This window comes from Echinops telfairi, unplaced genomic scaffold (assembly GCF_000313985.2).
Source record: "Echinops telfairi isolate 266 unplaced genomic scaffold, ASM31398v2 ScPeMD7_7475;HRSCAF=8513, whole genome shotgun sequence".
NCBI classification, from domain to species: domain Eukaryota; kingdom Metazoa; phylum Chordata; class Mammalia; order Afrosoricida; family Tenrecidae; genus Echinops; species Echinops telfairi.
Genome location: NW_022111379.1, coordinates 19797696 through 19807491, shown reverse-complemented (window position 1 = coordinate 19807491; position 9796 = coordinate 19797696). Strand labels below are relative to the sequence as shown.

Below are 9796 nucleotides of genomic sequence, written 5' to 3'. Positions count from 1 at the left end.
AAGATTGAAACCTATTTTACATGATTTTAAATGATTGTAAATAAAACGTACTGAATGAATGGATACTAATAAAATTAAATAATGTATAGCATTTAGCCCACCATATCAAAATCAAACCCACTATTACCAAGTTGACTCCAGCTCCCAGGGACCCTGTAGGCCAGACCAGAACTGGCCCATAAGGTTTGCAAGGCAAGGCTGGAACTCCTTACAGAGGCAGATGGTTGCATCTTCCTCACATGGAATAGCTAGTGAGTTTGAACCACCAACCTTGCAGGTAGCGGTCAAGTGCGTAACCCTTTACCACCAGGGTTCCTCTCCAGCCCACAGGAACATCTTAAGAAGTATGGTTGTAATTATTTAAGAGTCATACAAATGGGTCAATTCTAAAAGTAATTAAATTAGAAATACTGTTTAAATAAGCCCTTTCCTTAAATCTAAAATATGTACATCAAAAAGGATGTTATTTCTAAGCTTTGTATAGTATACCACACCATAAGTTAACATTTATTTCATTAAATTCAATATCAGCTTTATAAAATTGATTATTATTTCTTTGGTAAACCCCAGTATTTTTAACTCAGTATTCTCTATCATCTCATTAAGTACTGGCATGGAATGGATACAGTCAATATTCTCTACAGCTAGGTTCTAAACTATCACTGTATTTTCAAGAAGAAAAAAACATATTTCTAAACTATCCTTCTGATTTTAACATTAACAAATGACTTTTGTTTTACTTTTTAAGCACACTTCAATTCAAAACACCTGTCAATTCAAAACACCAGAGTAAAGTGATAGAACTAATGAGCTATTTAATTCATCTCACTGTTTCAGATAATTCCTGAATTCAATGACAATCTTTCCAAGTCTTCCACGGTCCTTAGTCAATTTACTTAATGTTTACAATAGGGCAAACATCCCCAGCTCTGTTTTACTTAGAACATAGCTGGCAGCTTATTCTAATCTACTACTAGTAGTCTACCAGACGTGGTCTCAGAACACTCAATTACCAACAGCATTAGTTAAAATTTTTTGGTACAGTCACTATACTAAACACTTGACATACTATATCTTAATTAAGCATTGCTTAAACCCTATAAATTAGCATGAGTATTAACCCAATTTTACAAATAAGGAAAACGACCCAGAACGGTTAAGCAGCCTATTGAAGGAAACCTAGCTAAGTAATAGAAAAGGCCAGCATTTAAACCAGACACACTGACTTCCGAGCTAAATTCTTAACCACTACCATTTTCAGGGAATAGCATATGTTCCCATCACCCCTGAATGACCAATGGACATAAATACAATCTATTTAAATCTTAATACTGTTCTCCCCAGACCCTTTCTTCATTCCTGCTACCTGAACACACAGGAGGTTGCCGCGAGTTGGAATCAACTCTATGGTAAAAGGTGTGGGTTTATTTCTTTTGTTTTTAATTCCACCTAAGACCAGGAACGAGAAAAGATTTCCACTTTCACCACTGTTGTTTTACACTGTATTGGGAGTTCAAACGATAAAAGAGAAGGCAAGAATAAATAACGCCCAAACTGAAAATCAAGTGAAACTATCCTTATACAGAGCTACACATACAGAAAATATCAAAGATTCCACAAGAAAGCCACTAGAGCTAATACACAGATCCCACAAAATGCAGAGTACAAGACCAACGTACACACAAAAATCAGTTGTGCTCTTCTTTAAATGCATTATTGAAGTGAAACTTATAGAAAACAAGATGGGCAGCTTGCTGAAAGTTTCCAGTGATTTAGTTGATCAGACCTCTAGAGAAGATTTGTACACACCCTTTTCTCAAATTATAGAAAAATAAAATGCCTAGACTTTGTCAGTGAAGCAAAAGAGTTACTCTATTTAAAGAAAAAGCTAAGGAAGTAGTGGGTAAAGCCAACTCAAAGATGCATGTGCAGGTAACCTACAATTAGGAACAAAGAAGTGATGTGGGAAGTATTAAAGGAGAGGTAGAAAAGGCAGCACTGAAAATCATGAATGATCAGCAAGAATCCCCCCCAAAATGGAAATCAAAAGACTGCAAAGTTAAATAATAAGAAAAAGTAAATAAAGTTGTCCACGTTTGGTCTGCTTAGGAATAGTACAGTTTCAAGGTGAGAAAATGAAATTTGATAGCCATGATAAGCACGATGGAAATGACAGAGCTGGATGAGTGAAAACAGCAAGAGAAGAAACAGACACAGAAGAACTTGCATCAAAACAACGAAAAATGGTGCAGGAGACCAGTAGCTTAGATTCATTTTAATCATTAACCATTTTAAGATTCATTTAAATCAACTTCTAATCTACTTCTGTCTTTCGTAAATTTTGAAAAGCCAAATCAGCTTCACTTTCATGTCCACCTGTAAGAAATGAACATTTTGTTGTTGTTGTCTAGTACTTATTTAGCTTTTTCTTTAAACAGAATTACTATTGTTCTCCTGATTCAGTTTATCCAGTTATTGTTATCCAATGAGAATATTTTAATACAGAGCAGTTATCAAAGGATTCTTCACCTAAAATTAGCTTTTTAATAAGAATACTTTAGTATGAACTTTAATGAAATATATGCTACATAAGAAAGTCAGCTGTGTTTCTTTATACCCACAATGAACAATCTGAAAAAGGAAAATTTTAAAAATGATTCTGCTTATAATAGCCCCTGAAAGAATACATGAGTATAAATTTTATCAAGTAGGAGAAAGTCTTGTAGATTACAACTATCTATCACTGATAAAAGAACGTAGATGCAAAAAAAATAGGAAGGCATTCCATGTTTATAGACTGGGAGACTTTATATTGTTAAGATGTTAATGCTACCCAACATGAACTAGACTATGCAATCGCGTTCTTTCAAAATTCTAGATCTTTTTACAGAAGTGGAAAAGTCAATCCTTTAATTCATATGGACTGCCATAGGCCAAGGCAATCTTGAAAAAGAAAACAGGAGAGCCACACTCTCCCAAATTCAAACTGACTAAAAGTCCCACAATCAAAAGAATTTGGTATTGACAGTCCAGAAATAACCCCATACCTATGTGGCTAAATGATGACAACAAAGGGGCCAATTCCAATTAACTGGATAAACTGAATCAGGAGAACAATAGTAATTCTCCAAGCGGGAAAGAATCCTCTCTTCAACAAATGGTGCTAGAACAATTGGATGAATTAAGCTGAGCCCTTCTACCATATATAAAAAGTAACTCACGACGAACCAAGAACCTAATTATATGAGCTAAAACCACCAAACTCTTAAAAGAAAACGCAGAAATTGTTTCCACTTTTAAGCTTCCTTTCGGCCATGCATTTGACAATAGACTCTTTGATATATTAGCATAAGCAACGAAATACAGATCAATTTGACTTCATCAAAATAGAAATGTTTGTGTGTGAGCACATTATCAAGAAAGTGGGAAAAGTCTACAGAATAACAATAAAAAGATAAACAATAAAAAACTGGACAGAGGATGTGAACATTTTCCCAAAGACATACAAATAGCCAATGAGCATATGAAAAAACACTCAATGCCATTAGTTATTAAAGAGATGCAAACAAAACCAAATTGAGAAACGACTTCAAAACCACTAGATTGGCTATTGTAAAGCAACACCAAAAACAGTAAGAAAACAACAACAAATCTTGGCTAGGATGTGGAGAAATTGAAACCTTCATGCATTGATCGTGGGGATGTGAAACGGTGCAGCTGCAGGGATTCCTCATAAAATTAAAAATAGAATTAACCTATGAGCCAATAACTTCAATCCTGGGCATATATACCCTAAAGAAATGTAAGCAGGCACTCAAAGAAATTTTTGCTTCTATACTTTATTCATGATGGACAAAAGGTGGAAACAACCAAAGTGTTTATCAACTAATGAATGAATATAACAAAGTGTAGTATGTACATTTAATAGACCAGAGAAATGAAGCCCCAGTGCATGCCACAATGTGAATGAACCATGAAAACATATGCTGAGTGAAGTAAGTCAGACACAAAAGGACAAATATGAAATGATCGCACACCCGTGAAATATCTGGACTATGGAAGAGGAATGAGGAATTAATGCTTCATGAGTCAGAATATCTATTTGAGGTGATAAAAACGTTTTGGGGACAAATTGTGGCGATGTTGGACACCTTTATGAGTGCAATTAATATTACTGGATTATACACTTATAAGTGTATAAGATGGCAAATGTCAATTGTATATCTTACCAAAAGAGCAAAATATGTGTTAGCACCTAGTATCCAACAAAAGGGAGTTCCTGGGTGGTGCAAATGGTTAACATACTAGGTTGCTAAAGTGGGAGGTTCAAATATACTCAGAGGCTTCTCAAAAGAAAGTTTTGGAAAATCTATTTTTGAAAGTTCAGCCTTTGAAATTCTAAAGACCACAGATCTACTTTAATTCAGAGGGGAACACCATCAGTAAGAATTGATTTGACAATGTCTCATTGTGGCTTATCCAATTAATTATAGGAGTGACCAATTATGTACAAATGCTCCATTGTTGTCTCACCAATATCTCCATTTATCTACCTTAAATTTCATACAGAACACAAAACAAGAGAATACTGAGTACAGCGACTAGCATTACTGAGACCTTACTACATTACAGATACTCTACCATGAACTTACAAAGTATCACCCCATGTACTCCGAAGTAACACAAGGTCCCATCGAGGACTCTTTCTCCAGATTGAATCCCACAAGGGGAAAGAGGCTTTTGCTTCTGAATGCCGAATGAATGTTAACAAAATGTTGGGCATGAGGAGACACTCAAATCATCGTTATTTCAGATTGAAACGAATGTGAATTAATACATATCTACTTTGTACCAAGTAGTAAACTGTCTTAAGAGTTATTTGGAAAAAAACAGTTCCTTTCTGATAGGAAACATTTTCACGGGTAGCCATCAGAAAACTGAATCTATTGTTAATAATAAAAAAACGAAAGTAGTCATAAAGTCAAGATTGCAATCATCATAAATTTGTAATTCAAGCTTCATTTCTTGGGGAGCTTTATTTTTGTAATCCTAAAGTGAATGCAAGCAGAGTTGTACAGGTATAACCCAAACATCAATTCCATTGTCATCAAGTTGATTTCTGCTTTGCTAATCCCATGTGCTACAGAGTAGAAGGGTTCCACAGGGTTTTGGTGGCATAGTCTACCTACCTACCTATACTGACCGACCTCCGGCCCTTCCTTTCATTATTCATGGAAGTTGGGTGAAGGTTTACAGAGCAGATCATCAGTTATACACTGAAAAATTCATACATGTCGCTTCTTCTCAGCCATTGCAATCCCCCATTGATGTACCTGACACCAGCCATTGTACCTCCTCTCTGCTTTTCCCACTACCACCAATTCTCTTCCTCCCCTTTAAAAATTTTGTTTTGGGGCAAATGCTTTTCCCTTTTGATCTCAAATAGTTGAGTTATTCTAAGCTGTGAGCAAACTCCCTGCTGTTAGTGAGAATCCAGGGACTATCAAGGAAGAATCACCAGTAAAGGAGTTTCGTGTCAAGATCATGAGACAGAGCGGGGAGTAGTACTGAAATTGAGACGACGAGGCAGAGCAGTGGGCAGGCTTGCTGGTCCACAGACCCGAGGTCAAGGGACCACATGGCTGAGAGGCAGAAGCCTAGAGACTTGGCTGCTGGCTGAGGAGTTGTGTTGCTGTGGAGCTATGACTGTATTCTTAGCATTTTCTTATCCTGACTTTGGCAACCTGTTAACTTCCCTAATAAATTCCCTTAATCGTAAGTATTGTCTATGAGTTCTGTGTGGTCACTGCAATGGGTTATCAAACCCAGCAGCACAGTACATAAGAGTATCACGGGATACTCTACTGTGGGAAAAGCAGAGAGGAGGTGGATTGAGTGGTGTCAGCTACATCAAGAGGGGAATGCAATAGCTGAGAAGAAGCAACATGTGTTATGAATTGTTCAATGTAATACTGATGAACTGCTTGGTAAACCTTCACCCAACTCACAATAATGAAAAGAAAGGAGAGGCAGAAACACTCATGCCAGAATAGGGTAAAGAAGGATATAGAGTGGAGGCCTCTCTGACGTCTGCCTTGTGGCAACTGGCTATTGGTCTGTGTCTGTGTGGAGTGAGAGTCTCCTTTTCCCCTGTGAAGCCAGGTCGGGCATGGCCTCCATGCCCCTTATTCAGATTTGAACCACAAACCTGAGGTTAGTGGTTGAACACAATGCACACTCATGTAACAGACACTCATCGAAATCAGTCTCTTAATAACTAGTAGTAGTAGTAGATGGCTACAAACATGTTATTCCTCTGAATTACAAGATCAGAATAAATCCCACTACTCTTACGATGCAAAGCACTATTATGGCAGCAAATATGCCACAGAGTTACATAAAAAGTGCATCTAAGCAGAGTTAAACAAGTCCTGACTAGTTAAAGACAAATATTCTTTAAGTAAGGTTTTTAAAGTCTGGAATAAAAAGAACTGTTTGTAAACCAATCTTTTACAATACTAGGCCACTAGCTACTTAAAACAGTGAGAGCACTACAATGAACATATAATCTAGTCTCACAAATAAGTAGGTATAAGTAGTAAGCAAATGTATTAAAAATATTCAACTTCACTAATGATCAAGGAAATGCAAAGCAAAACAAAAATGTATTGTGTTGCCTTTATATACAAGAGCAGTTGAATATTTAGAAAACATCCCAGCCCAGTCCAGATCAAGTCTGTAAGTCTGATATTAACCTATATGTCTGATAACAATCTATAAAGTCCTCTTCAGAGTCATATAGCATATGCAATGGCGCCAAATGCAGGAAGATCGGAGGCCAATGAGTTGGAAGTCTTATGGATCCAGTGGCATTGTAAGCATCTATATCTCAGTGCTGGCAGGGATCTCCACATGGCTTCTCCAGCTCCAGAGGTCTGGCTCCATCAGCCTCTCTCCATGTGTTTTCTCCACAGGGATGTCTCGCAGGGAATAAGTGGAGAGAGGCGGGGAGAGAAAGAGAGAGAGAGAGAGTGTGTGTCTCCTGCCTCCAAGGATGAATACTGGAGTTCCCAGAGTCCTCAGAAGGCCATGCCCACACGGAGGCCTTATTGGCTATGACCTGATTTACAGGCTAGACCCCACCCCTTCACTCTGTATCCTCAAATTGACACCAGATTATATAACTACCATATGTATTAAATATGGTAATACATTTAACTTAGTTTCTGGTATGTAGTAACCACAACTATTAATAATAAAAATGATGACATAAATTTTTGTTCAAATAAGCAATAGTTTAAAAAAATTATAGCTTGGCAATGACCTAGGCCATTTTGTAAAGCTAACTAACTGGCAATTTGTATCAAGAATCATTAAAAATATATACCGTTTGACTCAATAATTCACTTAAGGATCACTCACGAATCCCCACCCCCTCTCTTGAGCGCATACACACACACACACACACACACACAAAATGGTGTGGAGGCTCCTCTGACTATACATACCTCCCAGCTTCCTCTTACTCTATTCTGATACCAAACAATTCCTCCCATGAAACTATTCTACTGGGTTCACTAATCCATTGCAATGGCCACAGATGACTCATAGACAATTAAGTGGGTTTACCAGGAATGTTAATAGGTTGACAAACCACCATACATATTCTTAGTGTTAACAGCCAGAATCAGAAAAAATTAAGATAGTCACTGGTTCACAGCAACACCTCAGCCAGCAGCCAAGTTTCTCTTTAGTCCTTTGTCTCTCAGCCAAGTCGGCTCTGCCTTTGTAGGCCAGAAATCCATTTGGTCTTCTTGCCTCGGTCTCTGATCTCAGTGTGTGATGGCCTCTGTTGCTTCCACCACTACAGCTAGTGACTTCAAAATGCACCACTGGTGGCTCTGAATGGTCCCAAGATTTTTCTCTGTTCCTGCTTCTGTGACCAGCTCATTCTTACAGCCAGGGGAATGACAACTAAGACTGACCAATGTTAAACATGCCCTATTTGCATAGTCCCACCCAGTCATTTGAGGGAGTTATGAGGCAAGAATACTCAACTTACTGCCACTAAGTTGATTCTGATTTATGGTAAGCCTACATGACGGTGGAACTGCCTCGTGGGTGTATGACATCATAATTCTTTACGAGAGTAAAAAAATCTCATCTTACTTCCACAGAGCGGCTGGTAGTTTTGAACTGCTGACCTTACAATTAGTAACCCAACACCTAACCACTTTTACTACCAGGTTCCTCTAGAAACATGGAAAAAAAGACACACACACACACACACACGCTTCTAAGAAAAATAAGATAGTATAAGACTAAAAACAATGCCTTATCCAGTAATATCAATAATTATAAATATAAAACTAAATGCCCAGATCAACTATCAAGAGTCCAAGCATGTGCGAGTGTTCTTTCACAAAAATTATCACCATAATCCTTTTGTCTGGTTCAATGTCATGTTCCTCAAAGAAAGCAGGTAAGGTAGGCAAATGTAAATTTTATTTTCATCCAATTTTTTTTGCCAAAGCTGAAGTTCCATTTGGAAAGATGGGACCTTTTCAGAATTGAGGCATGTTGCATTTTGTCCTTGCAGTGATAAATATAACTCATTCAAGATGTTAACCAAGTAAGCTGTTTTCAGCAGTTGTTTTATCGCTGAAAAGTGCTTCGAACTGTGGTCTTGCTTTCTGATTCAAAAACATTTTGAGTTCATCATGAAGCTCAAAAACACAATTTAAAACTCTGCCTCTCGAAAATAATTTCACGTCAGTATGAAAATAGCAGAGCATTGTTCTGCGCATCCAATTCATTGCAGTTATGAAAAGTCGACTGTTTAAAGAGTTCACCTTCACAAAACTGACAGAACTTATGACTTTTTCCATTACCTCTTCTAACTCTTGTGGCCGCACCTTTGTTGCTAATATCTGCCAATGAATCATACAGTGAGTTCTGATGACTTTTGGTGACTCATTCGGTACCAAACATTGAAATCCAGATCGACATCCTAGCACAGCTGGAGCACCATCTATGCAAACACCACAAGCGTTTTCCCAAGAGATCTTATGCTCTTTCAGAAATGAACCAACTGTGTCAAATCCATCACGTGCAGTAGTTGTCTTTTCAAGATGTGTGCAAAAAAGAAACTCATCTTTAAAGTCGCCATCATTAATAAACCTCATGTAAACCAGTAACTGAACAGTTTGCAATGTCTGTAGATTCATCAAGCTGGATGCTAAATATTAGAAGTGGAGCACATTTAATCTGGATTACCTTACCAAGAATATCAGCAGACATGTCATCTATTCTTCTGCATACAGTTATATTAGATAAGGGAAGTGCACTCAATTTTATAACAAATTCGTCTCTGATCATAACTCGAACAATGTCATTGGCTGTGGCAACAGTAAATCTCAGCAATGGTGTGAGATTTCACAGCTCTCGTGATTCTGAGTGCCACCAAATGTGACGCTTCAACAGCAGCTACATTTTGTTTGTAGTACTTGCCACCAGTGTCAAGTCTTGCTTTCTTGAGTCCATCAGCTTTGCTTCTAAAATAGTTGGTATCCTTGCCGGCAAAGATGCTTGTTATCAAAATGGGAGTTTTGGTTTGTTCTACTTAATACATTTGGCTGATAGAACTTCACAACAAATAACACATTACGGTTTCTCAATTCCTGTTGCAATTATTGAGGTAAAACCAAACTGTAAAAAATCCTCACTATAATTTTCCTAACGTTCTTCTCTACATGATCCATTGTCATGGCATGGTTTGCTAATGAAAATAATATAT

At 37.5% G+C, this 9796-nt stretch overlaps 1 protein-coding gene across 1 annotated transcript in view; it reads right to left on the bottom strand.

Moving 5' to 3' along the window:
• FOXN2 (forkhead box N2) overlaps positions 1-9796 on the bottom strand; it is a 45206-nt gene that overhangs the window by 28129 nt on the left and 7281 nt on the right. The gene's annotated exons all lie outside the window — the stretch shown is intronic.